Consider the following 18,108-nt stretch of genomic DNA (forward strand, 5'->3'; position numbering starts at 1 on the left):
TAGCTGAGGAAAATTACAGCCCTTTTCTACTCCCCGGGGCAGCGGCAACACCGGGAAGACTCAGGTGCGCCGCGGCAAAGCAGCGCGGGACGGCGTGAATCCGAACTGCGTGTTACAGATCTTTGCCCTTCGGAAACCCGGGACGGATCTCCGGAGGGGCGGGATTCCCTTCTGGGCCTGGCAGTTCTGAACAGGCAGGGCAGGGTCATTGACTGTAATTTAAACACCTGAAACGGAGCCACGAGTCATGGGTAATCTTGGGGCACTGCCAGCATCCAACTTTTACTCGTGATCTCATGAGCTGCACCTCCTCTGTGGGCACTAACAACTGAATTATAGGTAACTTTCCTCCTTACATAGGAAAGAAAAGCCAGTTTATATCTGCGAGGTTTTTCACGCATAGTGGGTTTTCTTTTTTAATTTTTCTATTGCATCTGGGAGATTATAATATCAGAATGCTTTTGCGGTCATTGATGCATACTTGACCTTTGCAATCACTGAACTGTGGCAAACAAGTTTACAAAGGGAGAGATGGCCTCCCCGTCCTCATTATGAAGCTTCGGGGTACGCCACTTTGCCACCAGGAACAATTTGCTCATAGCCGTGTGGCTGGAGGAAAAGCATACTAGGCATTGGTAGTGTCCAGAAAGTGTAGGTCAAATGTTGGGTGTGCATCCCCCTCTGCACCCCCTGGCAGCAGGCGGTGGGGGCCTGGGCACCTCTGGTGCATGGAGCTGCTTTGCTTTGGGGTGGGAAAGCAACAGCTTTCGTTCTTACACCCTCTGCCAGGAGTCCGGCTACCCAGCCTGAGCCCTGCCCCGACAGCTGCTCCCAGACGCTGTGTCACCACCAAAAGGTCGAGCCATGTGAGTGGCACCGTTACCCTCATTCCGGCATAAGAGGGTACAAAGTACCTTAGAGTGAAATTCCTGTGGATATGTAGAATGGGCATATTTTTTGAGAAAGAACTTTTTTCCTTCTACAGATACACAAGTAAAGCTGGTTCACATAACAGCTTACCTAAAAATGAATATCCTCAAAAACTAAGAGATAGTAATAAAAGTATAAGCACAGTTAATTACCGGGGAGCCCTTTCCTGTTAAAGCAGCTCATACACAGGTGTGTAAGAGTGTAGTTAGTATCATTACATATTTAAATGCGTCATGGAAAGCTGGGCTTATAGAGAAGGCTAATTTCTTCTGACAATTAGTCTTAGCGATAAGCCAATAGATGTGATGAATTTAGTAATGAGATTAAAGTTTCATTCCCATCCCCATATTGACAAATTTGTCTTAATTTTTTCCTTCAGTTTTTTCCTTGGAGTTCTATGACACTGTATAATGTAACAACATACACGCACGTTCCTCCATGCATTTTAAATTTGTGTTTGTTCCAATGTCTTGTACCTTGTATCTCTGAGCTTTAAGAACATACAAAAAAAATCTCAGATGTGACTTGTTTGCATTCATCTGAAATAATGAGAAGAATGAGTATACATGAGTATCAGTAAAAGTGGTCTTATTAAGCAACTCCATTTATTTATCCAAGCTGTTCATTCATTCCTTGCCACATGCAAAAGCCACCAGCAAGAGCAGATATTATATAGTTTTGTCACTGGATAATAGAGTTGAAATACAAGAACAGTTGAAAAATAGTGATCGTTTTGGATGAAAAAAAAGGTTTTTAAACATTAAAAAAATGGAGACATTTTCCTCTCACTTAAAATTTCCTAGATTTTGAAGGCATGCCTGAAAGACAAACCTGGACACTTCTGATGGAACATTTTTCATTTTTCATTTTCAATCCCCCTCTCACTGACAAAGGAAAATGTGACTTTTGGTTTTCCACACAGTGCATGTCACAAGAAACTTTTCATGAAAAATCACAACAGCTCTTTTCAGCTGACTTTCTTGATATGTGAGATACTTCTCCCTGAGAATCCTGGGTGATGACAACGACATTTAAAGTGGGAGAAGAGTCTTCCCAGGGCCAGAAAACATTGTGAGCAACAAAATTTTTCAACCTTGTTTCCCCTTTGATAAGCAGCTGCTTATATATAGCAGCTGCACAGTTATGTGATATTTTAAATATGTTTAGTCACCTATTTAAGAACCTAAATACCTTTAAGTTTAAAACATGTTTATGTTATTTGAAATATTTGTATTTATATATCTTGGAATTAGCTCTTATATTTATGGATATAATCTTACAGTGTTCAAAGAGAGAGCCATTGCATTTCTTCTTTCTGGAAAGCAGAGTGAAACGTGGTGTGTTATTAGAGCCCCAAGCAAACCAGCTTTGGCCCGGGCCCAGCACAGGCTTGCAGACAATAAAATGTAAAAAAAAAATGGGCACAGCAGCACCCATCCCTCAGCCTGTCAGCTGGCATCAGTGTCTCTCTGGCATTGATGCATTAGGCAAAGGTAAGAGAAGCAAATCCTGCACACACAAAGCTTTAGTGGACACCGTGAGTTTTCCCACCAAAGGGGAGTTGTACAAAATGCCTCTGAGTGAGCTGGCATTTAGAGTTATCACTAAGTATGAAGTAGTTGAATTTTATCTGGGATAAGACAAACCGCATCTTACTCTCTATTAATAAGAGATGTGTCCAGGGCACATTTTCCTGCTGCTGGAGACAGGAAGGCCAGCAAATGAGAACTGCTGCAACATAGCTGCAGGTAAAAAAGAGTGCAAAGTTTAGGTTATTGCTGTCTACTGCTCTCACCCCATTCCCAGCATCAGAGACACTCCTTTGATTTATAGTTATCAAAGGGCAAAACCAAAGCAGTGGCAGTGGGAGGTGAAAGGCAGGGAAAAGAGAGGAGAAGAAGGCGGAGCTCAAGCCCTAGCAGAAATGGGATGCTCCCGTTTTGGAGACCCGCAACACAGCCGTGTGCCAGGTCCGAGGTCTCCCCCCCACAGCAGCTCTACGTGCTGGGCTTGGGTGTTGCCTGGAAAGCAGGAGCAGCCCGGATCAGAGGGTGGTTGGCTCCTGCTGTGACATTCTGAGTGGTGCCACTGGGTGTCCTGTTTGCCGCACTCGGGCAACATAAAGCAGCCACGAAGTGGAAATGAACAGTTTCAAACCAGCTGCCTCCAGCGAGGAAATTCCAGGCCCTTTGACATGAAATCAGTGAGGGTCATGACTCACTCTCACATTCATACAACAGCAGATATATGCATGCCTGCACATCTTCAGGCAGAATTTTAAGACTTAGGGCTTGAGCACTGTACAGCAAAGATTTCGGTAGAGGCAGACCCGCATTACTTCTGTGTCCTCTTTTAGCCTCTCCCACCACTGCCAGCTTGCTTAGCATCCCTTCCCACCCCTGTAATTCTGGACTGTTTGCTTCATTAAACAATTTACCTTCCTAGAAAATATCTTCCTCCTAAAATCAACCCAGCTTGTTCACAATTGTCATTAGTAGCCTTTATTTTTTAGCAGAATTATTTTGGAAACCCCACATGCACCACTTTCCAGGTTGAAGAACCATCATGGATCTCAGCAGGACCGTGTAATTTACACCACAGTGATTCTTGCCAACATATGGGGAACCTTATTAGAACAAAGAGCAGAAGAAAAGTGATGAAATAACACGACGAGAGCAAGAGATGAAAGGGAGGACAAATGCAACGTGCATTACACGAGGCAGTGCCAATGGGGAAGGTGCAAGCCGTGGCATGCTCCTTTCCCCTCTTATGCCCTTTTGTCCCTGCAGTACATCTGAGCCTACACTAACTACTTTTTTTTTCATACACCTCTGACATGTCTAACACATGTAAAAATAAAAAAATCCAACGCAAGTTTGGTACCTAACATATTTATAGGTGTATGTTAAAATGTTGAGATTGAATATTTTGATTTAAAAAGACTGATCTATTTAACATGTTGTCCGAGGGATCAAATTCGTTGAATAATGTATAAAAGGATGGGGAAGACCCAGAGTTTTCACAGTAAAATAGAGCTACGATGCTGCAGAGGAAATAAATGAGTTAATTCCCAGAACAACTCTGCTTGATCCAGAAAGGGATCCTTTGAATTCTGAACTGAAATCCCTTATGAATGGGGGCATGTTACATGACTTACAATACTATTGCTTCTGTTGCTTGTAAGTTGGATAAATGTTCCCACAGTTTTCCCCCGTAACCACAGCCATAGCTTGCAGTTGTAAAACTGCATCCCTCAGTGGTTGCAAAACCCTTTACAAACCAACCAGCCTCATACACAGTCACTTCACCCAACACCGGGACGGGTCAGGGCGCTTCTTTAAGTACTTTATGCATTTATAGGCAGCTTTACTGCAATCCCTCTCTCTCATCAGTGTATTTATCCACACAGTTCTCCTCTGGGGAAGTACTGTTAGCCTAGTCTCATACATAGCTAGCCTTGCTCATGGAAAAGCCCTTTCACCTCATCTGAAGCTAAAATCCATAAAGGATTTAAAGCCATACAGATCCCTGTTGTTTTAGGGATCTTCCAGCATCTATGTATCACTGGGTTCCTCAGAACTACATGGGCACAAACACCATCAAACATCTGTTGTGGTCAAGAAGCTGAGAGACTTAGTGCATGCTTACCTCCCATGAATTCCTCCACTTATTCTCATACGTGGGCTCTCTCAGAGTGCACGTGGCAGATTAGGAAGCATATGAAAGGGTGCAGATTACTGGACTTCTTGCCTGTTGTCTGTTATATATAATTTATATCCTCACCTGGCAGGTGTGTGAGGCCATTTTCCCTTCCCAGATTTGGAGCAAAGGTTTGAAATCAGATTTCTTGCTTCCCAACATAGTAGTCATAATGCGGGTGCTGCAGTTCATTGTCACTCAGATTCTGCTGCTGAAAATGGTTTTATTTTGTCTAATTAGAAATTTACTGAAGATAGTAGGCAGATGATATTAATTCTAAAACCTAGGGTCCATGCACCTAGGAAGTGGGGGATGCCCTGTGAATTTTTAGTTACCCTTGCAAAGTGGAAGGATTTAAGCAGGGAAGGTTGAAAAAGTCTCACCTCCAATGCTGGTCAAGGTGTTCTCTGGAGATGTGGGTTCAAATCACAATATGATATCTAAAAACTTCTGCTCTTCCACCATGCAGACTGTTACAAACTCTCCCATTTTCCATGCTATAGACTCAAATTTAGAAATCAAACAACAGGATAATGTTGATACTTGAAAATCCTGGTTATACATAGGAACTGAACTACCTTCAGTTCAATCTTCAGACATTTGAACATCCTACCAGCTTATGCAGGTGTTGCCTCACTCAGACGCTGACTGCTAGAAATCCCGTTCCCTATTTATCTCATTCATCTTCTATAGAATGTATTAAATATTTTATAGCAAGTGGTGCTTCACAAAGCCCAAAATGTTTATATTAAGGCAAAAATTTTGATGTATTTTCCTTGAGAGAATGGTCATGGGAGTCTTGGCACCGCAGTATTTCCCACCACAGCTGAGCATAAGTCTGCTCCCTTGTTCTGGTAGGTGAGACCCATAAAAGACCATAGTGATCTCCGAGATGGTAGCAGACATGCTCTACATTTTCAGTATCTGTTAAGCTCCTGCGGTGTTTTGAGCTGGGTGGCTTCTCAGACTCTGGCTGGTTGCAGAGAAGATGGCAACACACACAAAAAAGTCACTGCTCGTCGCAGAGCTCCTTTTAAAAGAAACTGAATAAATTTGACCAATGCTATCTGTCATGGACACAGCTCCTAATGTTTAAAGAAATGCATCTATTGGTCAAACACCAAAACACTGCATATATCAGCTGCAGAGCACAGTGCCGGAACTTGTAACGTATGGACATGTGTAACCTATGAAGCCAGTCCTCTTCGGTCTAAGGTTTTAATAATAAATTGGATGAGATCATGACTGCTTCCTTCCTAAGGATTTCTTGTGTCTATGAAATACTCTGTCTGAAGATTTAGCTAGCAATCACTCAATCTTCCTTATCAGTGGTTGCAAATTTTAGCCTCTTTCCTTACGTAATCTATGAAGAGCTGACTGAAGACAACGTTTTATCTGTGCTTCCTATATATTAATTTAGATCTGGAGGAGATCTTGCCTGTGCTCTCTAGCAGAGTTACTGCTGAGTGAAGTCTGCATGTTACCTTTCCACAGAAGGAGCCGGTGCTCCTCACTGCTGAGATGCCTGATGGTTTTGTATGATTTTGAAGAGCTTAAAGTCTTTTCCCATATCCCTTAGCATGCAGGTCTGCATTTCAGTTCTTGATGGACATGTGATGGTTAAAGGAGACTGCTGGAGTACAGGCTTCCTAAGGGCTCCAAAGGTGATTGCTTTTTACTGTTGTGGACACAAGAAATATGCAAATCTAGGAAAACTGATAAATGTGCTTATATGTTTTACTGCAGCTTGTTTGCTTCCCCCTTCTAGATATTTTCGAGTCTCATTCGGTTCTGTGATGCAAGAGCTCCTTTTGGAGTTTAGATGGGAAAATGAACTAACTCATCAGGACAGCTCCCCTGGCCAAGGACAAACCTTTACATTTAATGGCCATCAGTCACTATATCTCTGAAGGTGTAGTGGTTTGTCCTGTCACTTCCTAAAGGGCTTTCATTCAGTTCAGACATCAAAGGCAAATATCTTCTAAGCTTAAAAGGGAGCCTGCAGTCTGCTCTGTATGTATGTACAGAGGGATATATAGGCTACGTTTCCTTTGCCCAACTTTGGGAGTTAGCACAGGCTAACTAACAGCTATTCCCAACTATCTTATTTAGCTAACAAGAGAGTTAAATAGTGTAGATGTGGTCAAATCATGTCTGTTTTAGTCTTGGGACCAGAGAATAAGTCTGAGCCCATAGAGGCAACTTAATTCATTGTCTGTTTGACCTTCTCTGGATATTCACTGTAACGGGCAGCAGTTTTATATACTGATTCTGAGTTTGACTGAGTCTATTTGATAGCTTTCAGCTTTGGTTTAGGGAAATGAATGAGTTTCTCTTACACTACAGAGTAGAGTTTTAACTAAGCTTGGGAACATTCGTGCTGTAAGTGGTTTCTCTGACACAGTTGTTTACATTGTGAAATCGGGCCGTGCCCAACAAAACTCATGACTGCCCCACCCTTTGCATTTCAGAGCCCTTCTAAATTTACCGCAACATCACCTGAGCTCTGCATAACAACGGAAGAGCATTCCCAAGACTCTTGGGATGACCTGGCTACAAATTCTTGATTTACAGGAATTTATCTTGAAAGTGATAACAGATTTCTTCTAATCTGATTGACTCTGAAGATTAAATAACATCTTGGATAATGAGAGTAAAATGGCTTAGCTGTTCTGTATAATTATATCAATTCCAAAGCTATACAAAACAAATAAACATAAGCACCAGTATTCAAGCCTCATTAGGTTTATTTTGCAACAGCTACATTAAACAAAATTACAGATTCAGTCAGATCTTATCGTGCTGGTGTTGTGGCAGCTGCTCTGGACAGGATCACACAGTTATTCATACTGCAGGGCTTTTCTGGGAATCAATGGTCCAGATTTCTTCAACAAACAGCTCCACCCCTGCCCTGCAAACATTAACTAAGGTGCGAGCAAGATGTTCAACCCCATCTTAAGCTGGATTATGTCCACTTCTGGCTGCTGGACTGTAACGATTCTCACACCACTCCTGTTTCCTTCCCCGAGACAGCTGATTCAGTGAGCAGAAAAGAGCTGGAAGCGTTGCAGATTTTAATCATTTATACCCTATGACTATTCAGTGTCCAGCCAGGAATTTACCTGTCAGAAAATATTCTTCTACCTATTTCTTGTTATTTTCTATCTTTGCAAGTAGAGCTGGTACAGGAGCCTTATTTATGGCATCCTCTCTATAAACCAACCTATATGTTTAAGACTTTCTAAGGTATCTTTTATAGAGAAAAATGAAAAGGGGAAAACCTGTTTTTCTAAAATAAAGGCATTTCGGGTTTTACTAGAAACTGAGTTGCATGGTGGTGAGATAAACCAAGGGTTGGGTTGTTACCTGATGGGTATGAGGGGGCTGGGCAGGGAAGGTGAGCACTTGTCCCCTTGTTTCCACACTGGCTCCACTTTGGGGGCCTCCAGGCGCCCTTCTGTGGGACAGGCAATTCCCCCGGGTGCCGCTCAGAGAATGATTTCACCCCCGTGGCCCCTCTGGAGGGCTGCATGGACAGGGCTGCCTCAGGTCTGGCTCCTTCTGCCCTCCATCACCTGCACCCTACACCCTCAGGCAGGTGACATGCAGTCTCCAGTGTGGGTAGTTCACCCTGGTGGGCCAAGTACGACCCTCACTTTTCCAATGTTTTGGACAAAATGTCCCCTTTCCCACTCACACAGATGGTAGTTATGTCTCAAGACTAACACAGGAGCCCAGAGCAGAGGGGCGTGGAGTGGGTGTAGATTTGCTGTAGGTGTAGTGTGGGTTTGGGTGGTCTGCAGGTGCCCCTCTCCACCTTGGGCACGGGGGTCAGCCCCAGGACCTGAGGGATTAAACAGTGTAGCCCATGAGCATGCTTTGGCTTGAAGAGAGGGATAAGTGTAGTTGGCACAGATCATAGGATCACGGGGAAATTCAGATTGGAAGCAACCTCAGGAGGTCTTTAGTCCAACCTCCTGCTCCAAGCAGAGTCAACTGTGAGACCAGAGCAGGTTATAGCCTAGAAATAAAAATAGTGTTGCAAGCAAGGATTATATAAAGAACAGTCAGATTTTGCAGAACAAGAGGAACAAGGCAAAAAAAATTAATAGCTGATAATTTGATATTCTTGAACACCTATTTAATTTCAATTTTTACTTTAGTGCATTTGTTTAATTTTTCTATACAGATTTTAGGCTTCTGTTTTGTGTATTAAATTGGTCTGTAAGTTACCTAGAACATCATTAGGCATAAAATGAAGAAATTCTAGCAATATTAAAATCAACCAACATATGAAGAAATGTGATAGGCTGTTTAAAGTAATTATTTATCCCGAAGGAAAGTCAGCCTTCACTGGAGAGAAAAATAACCTCATTTTATTGTTCTTTGGTTTTGAATAGAAAGTCTCTATTATTTTAGTATCGTCTGAACTTAGAGGGAGACCTGTAATGTAGGCCTAATAGAGCTAATTTCTTGTTCTTAAAAGTTAAAGAGTAACTAGAGAGAGTAATTACAAAACGACTTTAAATTTCTCCTTAGAAAATGGCCTCCATTACCACATTTGCTAACCCCCCCAAAAAACCTCACTCCTCTAACAAAACCACTTTTAAAATATTTTCATGATTAAACTGTATTTCTTTTCCTTTCACATCACAAGAAAATGTTTAATTATTCCATTGACCTGGTCAGGATTTGTGTCTAACATCTTAGGAAAGTTAAGAAAATACGAATTAATACACAAACTCAAGTCATGCAGTATGTTGTAGAAAAAAGTTTAGCTGAAATCCTTAATCCTTTGCTTTAAGACTGGTACTAGGTAATGGATGAACAGATAGTTTTCATTCTTAGTGTTGGGGTTTGCTGGGACCCCATAATTATTAAGTTTTCTAACCCGGGGGTTTGCACACTGTGTGTGTGGTTCTCCCAATGACCCCAGTTACAGAGCACAATTTGATCCTTCCAATTTTGTAGCAGTGGGCATCTTGCCCAAACTGAACTAAAGCACTTTCCCAGAAGGGGAAGACGGTGTGCAAATGGGCACTGACACACCAAGTCATGCAAAATTTGAGTCTCCTGGTGTCTCTGTGGACTGTGGGCATTCAGCAGCTCGTGTGGTCAGCCCTGATGCTTGGGGGGGGGAGATGGGGTAGTGCTCAGATTAGCACCATCTCTTTTCCTCAGCTAAACACCTTTGAGGCTGGAAGAGCAAAGTCCAACCGTTGCAGACGTTTTGCTGAATGGGAGCAGCTCTCCAGGGGGGAGTAGTGGGGCCCTGAGGAGCATGCACCCGACGAGGGCCCCTGCAAATCCAGCACCAGCTCTGGCTTCATGTGCTTCCTTGTGGCACTTGGAGCTGCCCTTGATCTGATTTCAGCAGAGCCAACATTTGCTGAACCATTCGTGAATCACTTGATGCTTGCACAGACTTGTTGAGAACACCGAAGTCATCTGCCAAACTACAATGATCCCAGCTTTTCTTTCCTCCCTTCCTTCTTGAGCCTGCTGCTTCAGCCAACTTAAATTACATGAGCATGGCAGGGGTGAAGAGATAGGCTATAGATGGTGAAAAATAACAGTCCTCCTCATAGGTTTTCATGCAAAACCAAAGACTTTCTGTGTGATGTATCATTGAATGCTGCTAAGTTACAAACAGTTCCAGTCCCTGCTGGCTTCAGTCAGAGAGATGAGGACATGTGGCACCAGGCAAGTTTGTTTGCTCAGAGATACAATCACACAAGAAATGAAAATAACTTGCGTCCTGTCAAACTAGCCAAAGACGTCAGTGCTCACTGAATCTTTACAAAGGCTTTCGAAAGGAGATTAATACTGCAAAGAGCTTCTCACATAACTAATTTTAATTATTACATTTTAAAATAATTTAAACTAAATGAATTAATAAAGAATAATTTAATCTTTATTTAACCTTTTTAGAAGCTTAAAAGTATTGTAGACAAAGTATGCACACATTGTATTATTATTATTATTATTATTGTCTTATTTGAGATATATTTTTTTAATATTACCTAGGCATTTCTAACACTGAATGTGTAAATGGATAGGATATATCAAAGAGTTAGGTTGCAGCTCTGAGCCTCAATGTCAGCACTCTGCCTTATATGCTTCTATACTATTCTTTGAAAAGGCTGAGATTATATATTGGTCACTAAGATGCCCTATTATGTTTTGAAGGATTTTAGAAATTGAAGAAGGGTGATCGGCAAGGATGTCAGCTGGAAAAATCAACTTTCAATTCCATACTGCTTCACACAGCATGGGAAAAAAAAAAAAGACACAAAATCTTTCCATTTCAGACAAAGATGACAGATAATAGGCAATGTTTTTAATGAACACTTAAATCATTTTACCTATAATTTGAAGTGGTGACGCTTCCAAATCCTTCTGCTAGCAGAGCTGTTACCTAGTGTGGGTCTCGTGTTGCTAGTTGGCAAGTATAAATGCAGCATTATTGAAACTCGCCCCTCAGGGAGAGCACCGCGCAAAAGCTGTGGCCCACATCAGCCCCCCCTCCACGTTCCAAATGGGGCTCACGACCCTCCAAAGCCAGCGCTGGCCTCTGCAGTGAAGAACGCATTTTCTTCCACATGAATAGGGATTTCCCTTCCATTTGAAACCAGACTGCCCCTTCACATGAAATATTTCTGTTCTGCCTGGCGCTGGGGGTCTCATCGACAGCCCTGGCATACACTGCACGGGTTTGAAGCCTGGCCCGTGACCACTGGTTACACAGCACCGACTTCTTTGTGGTGCAACGCGAGCAATGGGGGGACATGGGGGCCGTGTTTGCTAGCACAGCAGCAGCAAGGTTTTTCTTTCTTCACCAGCAAGACACAGCTATTCACCCCTGGTTTACCACTGTGTGGCTTGAGGTAAGGAGTATTAGATTACCAGCAAAGTCATCGGGCTAAAGCTTTGTGCTGGGGAAGGCTGAAATGCATTTACCGACATACGTGATTGGTATTTTATTTTATCTCAGTCAGAGCACATAAGCCCCACTGTCCGTCTCTCCCCCTCCCTTCTCCCTCTCAGCTCTCCCCCTCCCTTATCGCTCTCCGTCGCTCCGCACTGTTGCTGCCTGTCTTTGGCCAAGCCTTCAGGGGAAGTGGCCTCCCCCATCACGCTTGTGCTAATTGGGGCCTGATGAGAGGCATTTGCTTTTCCCTCTGTGCTTATGGCTCCCCAGCTGGGGCCCTGGCTCGCTCTCCCCGTTCCGTGTCTCTCGGCGGTTCCAGGAGGAGAGCAGATGCTCCCCTGTGGAGAACAGCTGGCTGCTATCGCTGCCATGTCACGGACCGGCCTGTGCTCCGGGACACCCATCCGGGACGCTTGGGAGTCCTCCACCCAGGTCCTGCTCCTTGGGCAGTCTCTCATGATGCAACAGAAATCATCGCTTTCTCTCTCAGAACAAAAATACCAGTTGTGTGCTGATCACAGTGTTTAAAACAGGAACCCTCCAAGAACAGATAGCATCTCTATTGAAAAATACATGCAGGTCAGTGCAAAGATCACTGTGAAAATGGCTTTTTAATTTTTAAATAGTGACATGGAGTCTGAAAAGAGCCATATCCAATGGCTAAGGGCAAGAAGGGCCCTCACGCGCACAGAGCTCAGTTACAGGGATAGTTCACTGGTGTATCTGCATCAATTTTAATTCAGTTCAGGCATGGGTTTTTCAACCCAATCTCCTGGTCGTCTCCTTTTACTGCACTTTGATTTGCACTTCAGAGTGATCTCAGATTTCCTGGACTGGATCCTATTTGATGAAAGTAGACCAGAGCACCATACCTCCCAGCTACTCACAGGCAGTTGATGGGACTTGGTCCCGTCTGGGTGGCAGGTCGGTGGATGTGCTCCACTATCTGCTGACCTTACCCCCAGAGCAGCAGGTTCTGGCCTGACTTTCCCCAAGGTGGTAGCAAGAAGCTGAGCTCCAGCCTCTAATTTCAGGCTGCCTGGCAGAGCTGGTCCCCATTCTCCAGACACGTAGTTGGGGACATGGGTGTTTGTATGTGTGCGCTGTGCTGAAGGGAGAGCATCTTCACACCCTTTCCAGACAGCTTTGCTCCCACTCTGCTCCTGGAAGCAGGATGCTGCCAGGGACTCCCCACTCAGTACAGCTGCAATCCAGTTCATCCCCCAGGTGGTTTCTTCACTCCTTTCCATTAGATCATTCATTCCTGGGAACAGATCTAGTTTAAAAACATGATATGGGAAATTTTAACTTCATTGTAAGAAGTCACTGAAGTTTTGTTTTTCTTGCAAGCAGAGGAATGCTAAGTTGGTTGTCTTTAGCCTTTAGTGCACTGTTTGTAGAGCAGGTTGTGGCCATTTGGTCTGTGGTCACTGAGGACACACACACGGGCTCCCTGACAACTCTGCCTTAATTAGGGCCTGATCCCAGCTTTCTCACGAGCCAGCAGAATCAATGCATTTGTGTCGAGTACAAGGAGTTCTCCCAAGCTTGTGGGTTGGAAAGGAACAAGGGGGAAATGCTGTTGTCACTTAGATTTTTTTAATCTTAAAATATTGCAATTGGCTTTAATCATTTTATCACTTAACTGTATCAAAGTAGCTGAGGTTAGTAGAAGGTGCTGAACACTCCTTTTGAACAATGCTTCCTTTGAGCTATTTATCAATGCAGTGCTCTGCTGGAATGCAACCAGCAGAAATAATATTTGATGGGCTTGCCCAAAGCCCACTTAAGGCATATTATGTTGTCAAGGCAGATCTGTAAACTAGCTCTTTCTGAACAGGGGCTGTGTGTTTGATCTTAAATCTTCAAAACTTAGCGTGTAAGCTGAGGGGAAAACCCATCCTTAGTCTTTGTCCACATCTCCATTGTGCTTCAGTGAGCTTGCAGATCAGGAAAGTTTGAGATCCTATGATTAATAAATTTAATTAATCTATTATGTATGCATATACACTGACTCCATGGCTGGATTCATCTCACCTGGTACCGATGGGGTTCAGCATAAGACAAAATGTTGTGTCCCCATGTAGGTGGAATGAGTCTAAACTGCACACAGGCTCAATGGATGTCTAGTCAACACAATCACTGGAGAATTGTGTAGGGCAACCTAAAGTCCACCTGAGTTTAGCTTGCTGGGATGTAGGCCTCCTGTGCCATTTGAGATGTTTCAGGGTTAACCCATGGGATCTCCAGCTGCTGGTCTGGAAGGCCAGGGGTGCACTATAGGATATGTGCCATATTTGACGGCTCCATGAGGCCACTTTATACATACTGTTGTGACTCAAATGGCACCAGATGCCTATGCTTAGGGAACTTGGTCCCAGTGTAACATCAGCACTGTAGACTTCTATGTTTAAACTAGTCCTGTGTCATTCCTCTCTGCTGCCCTGTTGCTTGCTGGTGACATCTGTTTTACTATGAGATGAACTGTGCCTTGTAGTACCTCTTTCAGTGCATCAAGACTGCCCAGATGATGGGCTTCTATGCAAATACCTGCAGCTTTTTCTGGGAATATGCCTGCTTTAGGAGGATGCGTGGAGAAGTGTGCCAGGAAGGCTTCTGAGTCACACCCTGCTCCCTTACCCCTGCTCCTGTCATGCAATGCTTTGCCCTTTGGTCAGGACTTTTGGCAGTTTTGTAGTGTGTCCTTGGCTGATACTGCTGCCAAGTTCACCCAGGGTGTGGTACAGGCATGATTAGTACACACCTGCCCTGGCTTTCTTAAAAAAAACTTCAGAGAAGATAAAAACTTCCGGCAAATAACCGTAACAACAATATAATGATTGTTGATGTTACTTTTTTTTTCTTTTGTCCTGGATTATCCTGAGTTTAAAACAGAAGAACCGACAATTTTCAGTTCTTATGCAGGCTTGCAGCCTGTGGACTGTGTCAGTATTAAAATAATAATAATACTGTATAGCTGAGGGCTATCAAGTTTACTGCCTACATCCTTCTCTGCCGTGTGTTTTCAGCCATGGCTGACCAGCTTGGAAGTCCTCTTGAGTGTTTTTCACTCCAAATGTATGCCTGCATGAAAAAAAGTATTCTATAGAAAATCAAGGTGTAAATTTGCAGTGCAGCTAGCAAAATAAGGATGTGTCTATAGGGACAGTCTTGTTCCTGGGCATGTCTGAACTGATGGAGTCAGTGGCACCTTGTTCTCCCTGTCCATGCTTGGTTTGGGCAGACATGGACTAGCTCTAGGTGCTGGTCTGTGCTGACATACCCTGTAAGCTTTGTGCATATTGACTTAATTCATTTCCAAAATTCACTAAGCTAAATGAGACAAAGAACTTCTTGAACGAATGGTCCACCTGAGAATCAGCATAACGTCATTCTGGACCACCTCCTCACAAAGAGAGGTCCTAAGAGAAGATCTCCAGGCTCTGTGTTTCTGGAAGATACCCTGTCACTCTGCTTAGTTGTCAGCGAGGTACGGAACTACTCACAGAAAAAAAACAACTGTGTTTGGGAATTTAAAAGGATCACACTCTTTTTCTAGGAACACCAAGAAGACACTTAGTTCAGTGGCTGTGTCACAAAACTGATGTTGGTTGAGGGCTGCTTCTGGGTAACTTTTCTTAATAACCAACTGATCCACAGCCAACTGTTTCGTGGATGTGGAAAAAGACTTGAGAAATTTCTTCTTTTTCTTCATGAGGACCTGACAGAGGATATAACAGCACAGTTTGTGCTCCTGCCTGTGCCTTGGCTTGTGGCAGGCTTAGAAGAATCAGAATCTTGGTGTTTATTCTGATTATACATATTGTTAGATAATGTTGCCCTGGCAGTGAGCCTGGGACTTTCTCTCTTCTGTCTGTTGTATCTCCACTGTCAAGGCTTAAATTTCTGTCTCTGCCGAAAGGGCTTTTTTCCACCTGTTTATTCAGTTTCATCATGAGGTGGGTTCAAGAGGAGGAACCACGTGGGATGCAGCAGGGCTGCTCATGCAGTGAGCAACGTTTTGTCCTTTTTGATTTGCTCATATATCTAATAGGGCTCAGCTTTTTAATACAAAGATAGATTATAGCTGCCTGATTACACTAAGTGCATGTACAGTCAATGATTATTTTACATTTAGCCTTAAGCTCAGCCTTTTCTCTCCAGGCTAGCATGGTCCTGGATTCCTCATACCACCAAAACTCTTTCAGAAGTCCACATCGTACAGACGACAATATTGTATATTACGTAAAATGCATTATACCTTGCTTCCTTGAGCTAATATTTATGTTTCTCTCTTCACAATTTCTCTTTCTCTCTATTTTGTTCACCCTGAGAAATTGTATTTTTTAACGACAACAAAAAAAATAGCTGATGCTTTATGTTTGGCTATTTGTTTAGCTGGGTTTTGTAATCATGTGCTAATGGTCCTAAAGTGCTGTCAGCATAGCATGGGTTTTTTTCCCATACCATTGCATTTTCAGCTCTCTGTAATTCTTTGAATTTAGGTCTACTAGCTGAGAAAATCCTGTGGCAAACAGAGGCTCTTTAGATGGCAAAAGGCACAGGTAATGAATGTCTTTAAAGACGTTCTGAGTGAGTATACACTACAAGAAAGTAAAGAAGAATGCCAGGAGCTGTCAGTTTGCTAATCATAGTTTATTTGACCAGGGTTATTAATGACATTCTTTGGATAGTTAATTGCTCACTTTTCTTTGGCTGAAACCTAACTAGAAGTTATGACCACCAAGACTCCATTTATTCTTTTTTTACGTACAAGGGCAATATGCACCTATAAATAGGGTGCAGACACGTACAAATCATATCATGATGATCTCTCCGTATTTAAGGTGATTTTCTTGTTTCTTTGAGAAGATGCTGAAAAACTGATGAATACTATAGCCTGTAATTAAGTAGGATGAAACCCAGGCTGTTTTCTCAGCCAAATTCATAGATGACATATATAATGGTGGTGTAAGTTACACATAAGTGATCTGCTGTGTGAAAGCAAGGAGGCTTAATTTAATGAACACAGGACAAGGATGGGTTGTAGGAGAAGAAGCAGATGAAAATGAGTGTAATAAAACCATATGAAGGACAATACTTGATCAGACCAAAGACCCAGGTAGCCCAGTATCCTGCTGCTGGTAGGGGCCAGTAATGGATGCTTAGGGAGCACAGTCAGGAACCTGGCAGGGATACTGCCATACCTTTGTCTCCCTCTGGTATAAGCACACTCATTTTCGTTAAAGTTATAGATTGCCCACATTGCGCTGCTTCTTAACTGGCTCATCCCGTGCTGACCATGCAGCTTTCTCCAGACTACCTGGAGAATTTTTTTTAATGGAACATTCAGAAATTCTCCTGAGCAGCACTCCTGAGCAAGCTTAAAATAAAATAAAAGAGGGGAAAATCTCACTGTACATACAGATGAGAAACCTACGTGATAACTTATCAAAGACAGGTTTTAGGCAAAGTCTCAAAGAATGGACATAAAGATTGCAGAAGGCAAGGCAGAATGCAGTGGAGTGCAGGATGGAAGAGGTTTGACATTAACATAGAATTCCACCATGATCTGGCACTTAAGATGTGATCTCCTAGCCTTTTATTTATTTATTGAAATATATATTAGTAGAGCATGAAAATTCTACAGCAAAGGTGACGCCTGTGTTTACTGGCTCTTTTCTATTGCTAACACTTCCGAGTCTGTAGTATCCTTAACTAACCCAACACTGTTTTCTGGGATGTGACTGAGTACCTGACAGGGGGGTTTGCTGTAGAAGTTTAAAAACAGTTCATAGGAAGGAGCGACACAGGAAAAGGACCACCTAGCTGCTGTTTATTTCATATTGCTAGAAATAATGCATAATGGAAAATAGCAGTGTGTTACTTCTACAATGACAGCAGGGTCATAAAAGTTGAATGATTACATAAAACTGGAAATCATTTTGTGGATGGTAAATGGAGCAATAACAGTATCTAGCGGATAGAGTCATTTTACTCTTGCCATTTTAAAAAAATGCTTACAATACTCAATTTCTACACCATTTAGATGAAAAGCTAGTCCGGATAACTCAAACTGCATTTATATGACATACAGTAGGTCTGGGAAAAGGTGTATGACAACAAAAAGTACCACTGCATCTTGCTCCAGTGTTTCTTGGACCTTATGTAGAGTACCAAATTGTGCCAGTATACAACGATGCAGAGGTTGAGGAGCCAATCTATTTGCGCTACTGTCTTGCACTTGTCACCAGCAGCACTTCTTCACTCTTCTGAATGCAATACCATTACACAGGGAGAAAAAGGTACTTGGTTTAGAACATTTGGAAGGCCTCGCAGCCCCAGGTTCCTATTATTAGTCAATTTGTATCCACTGAAGTAACCTTTTCTAAATTGTATGGGATTTTTTTAGAGGCTACAGAAACAATTATGATCTCTGAACTCATCTGAGTATGAGAAATGGTCCCTGGCCCACCTCTCTTTGTGGTGGTGACTCCAAAGTGAGTCATGGTAGAAAGACCATGGTTGTCTTCTGGTTCTTTCCATAG

Source organism: Egretta garzetta, unplaced genomic scaffold, assembly GCF_000687185.1.
Source record: "Egretta garzetta isolate BGI_Z169 unplaced genomic scaffold, ASM68718v1 scaffold62, whole genome shotgun sequence".
Lineage (NCBI taxonomy): Eukaryota > Metazoa > Chordata > Aves > Pelecaniformes > Ardeidae > Egretta > Egretta garzetta.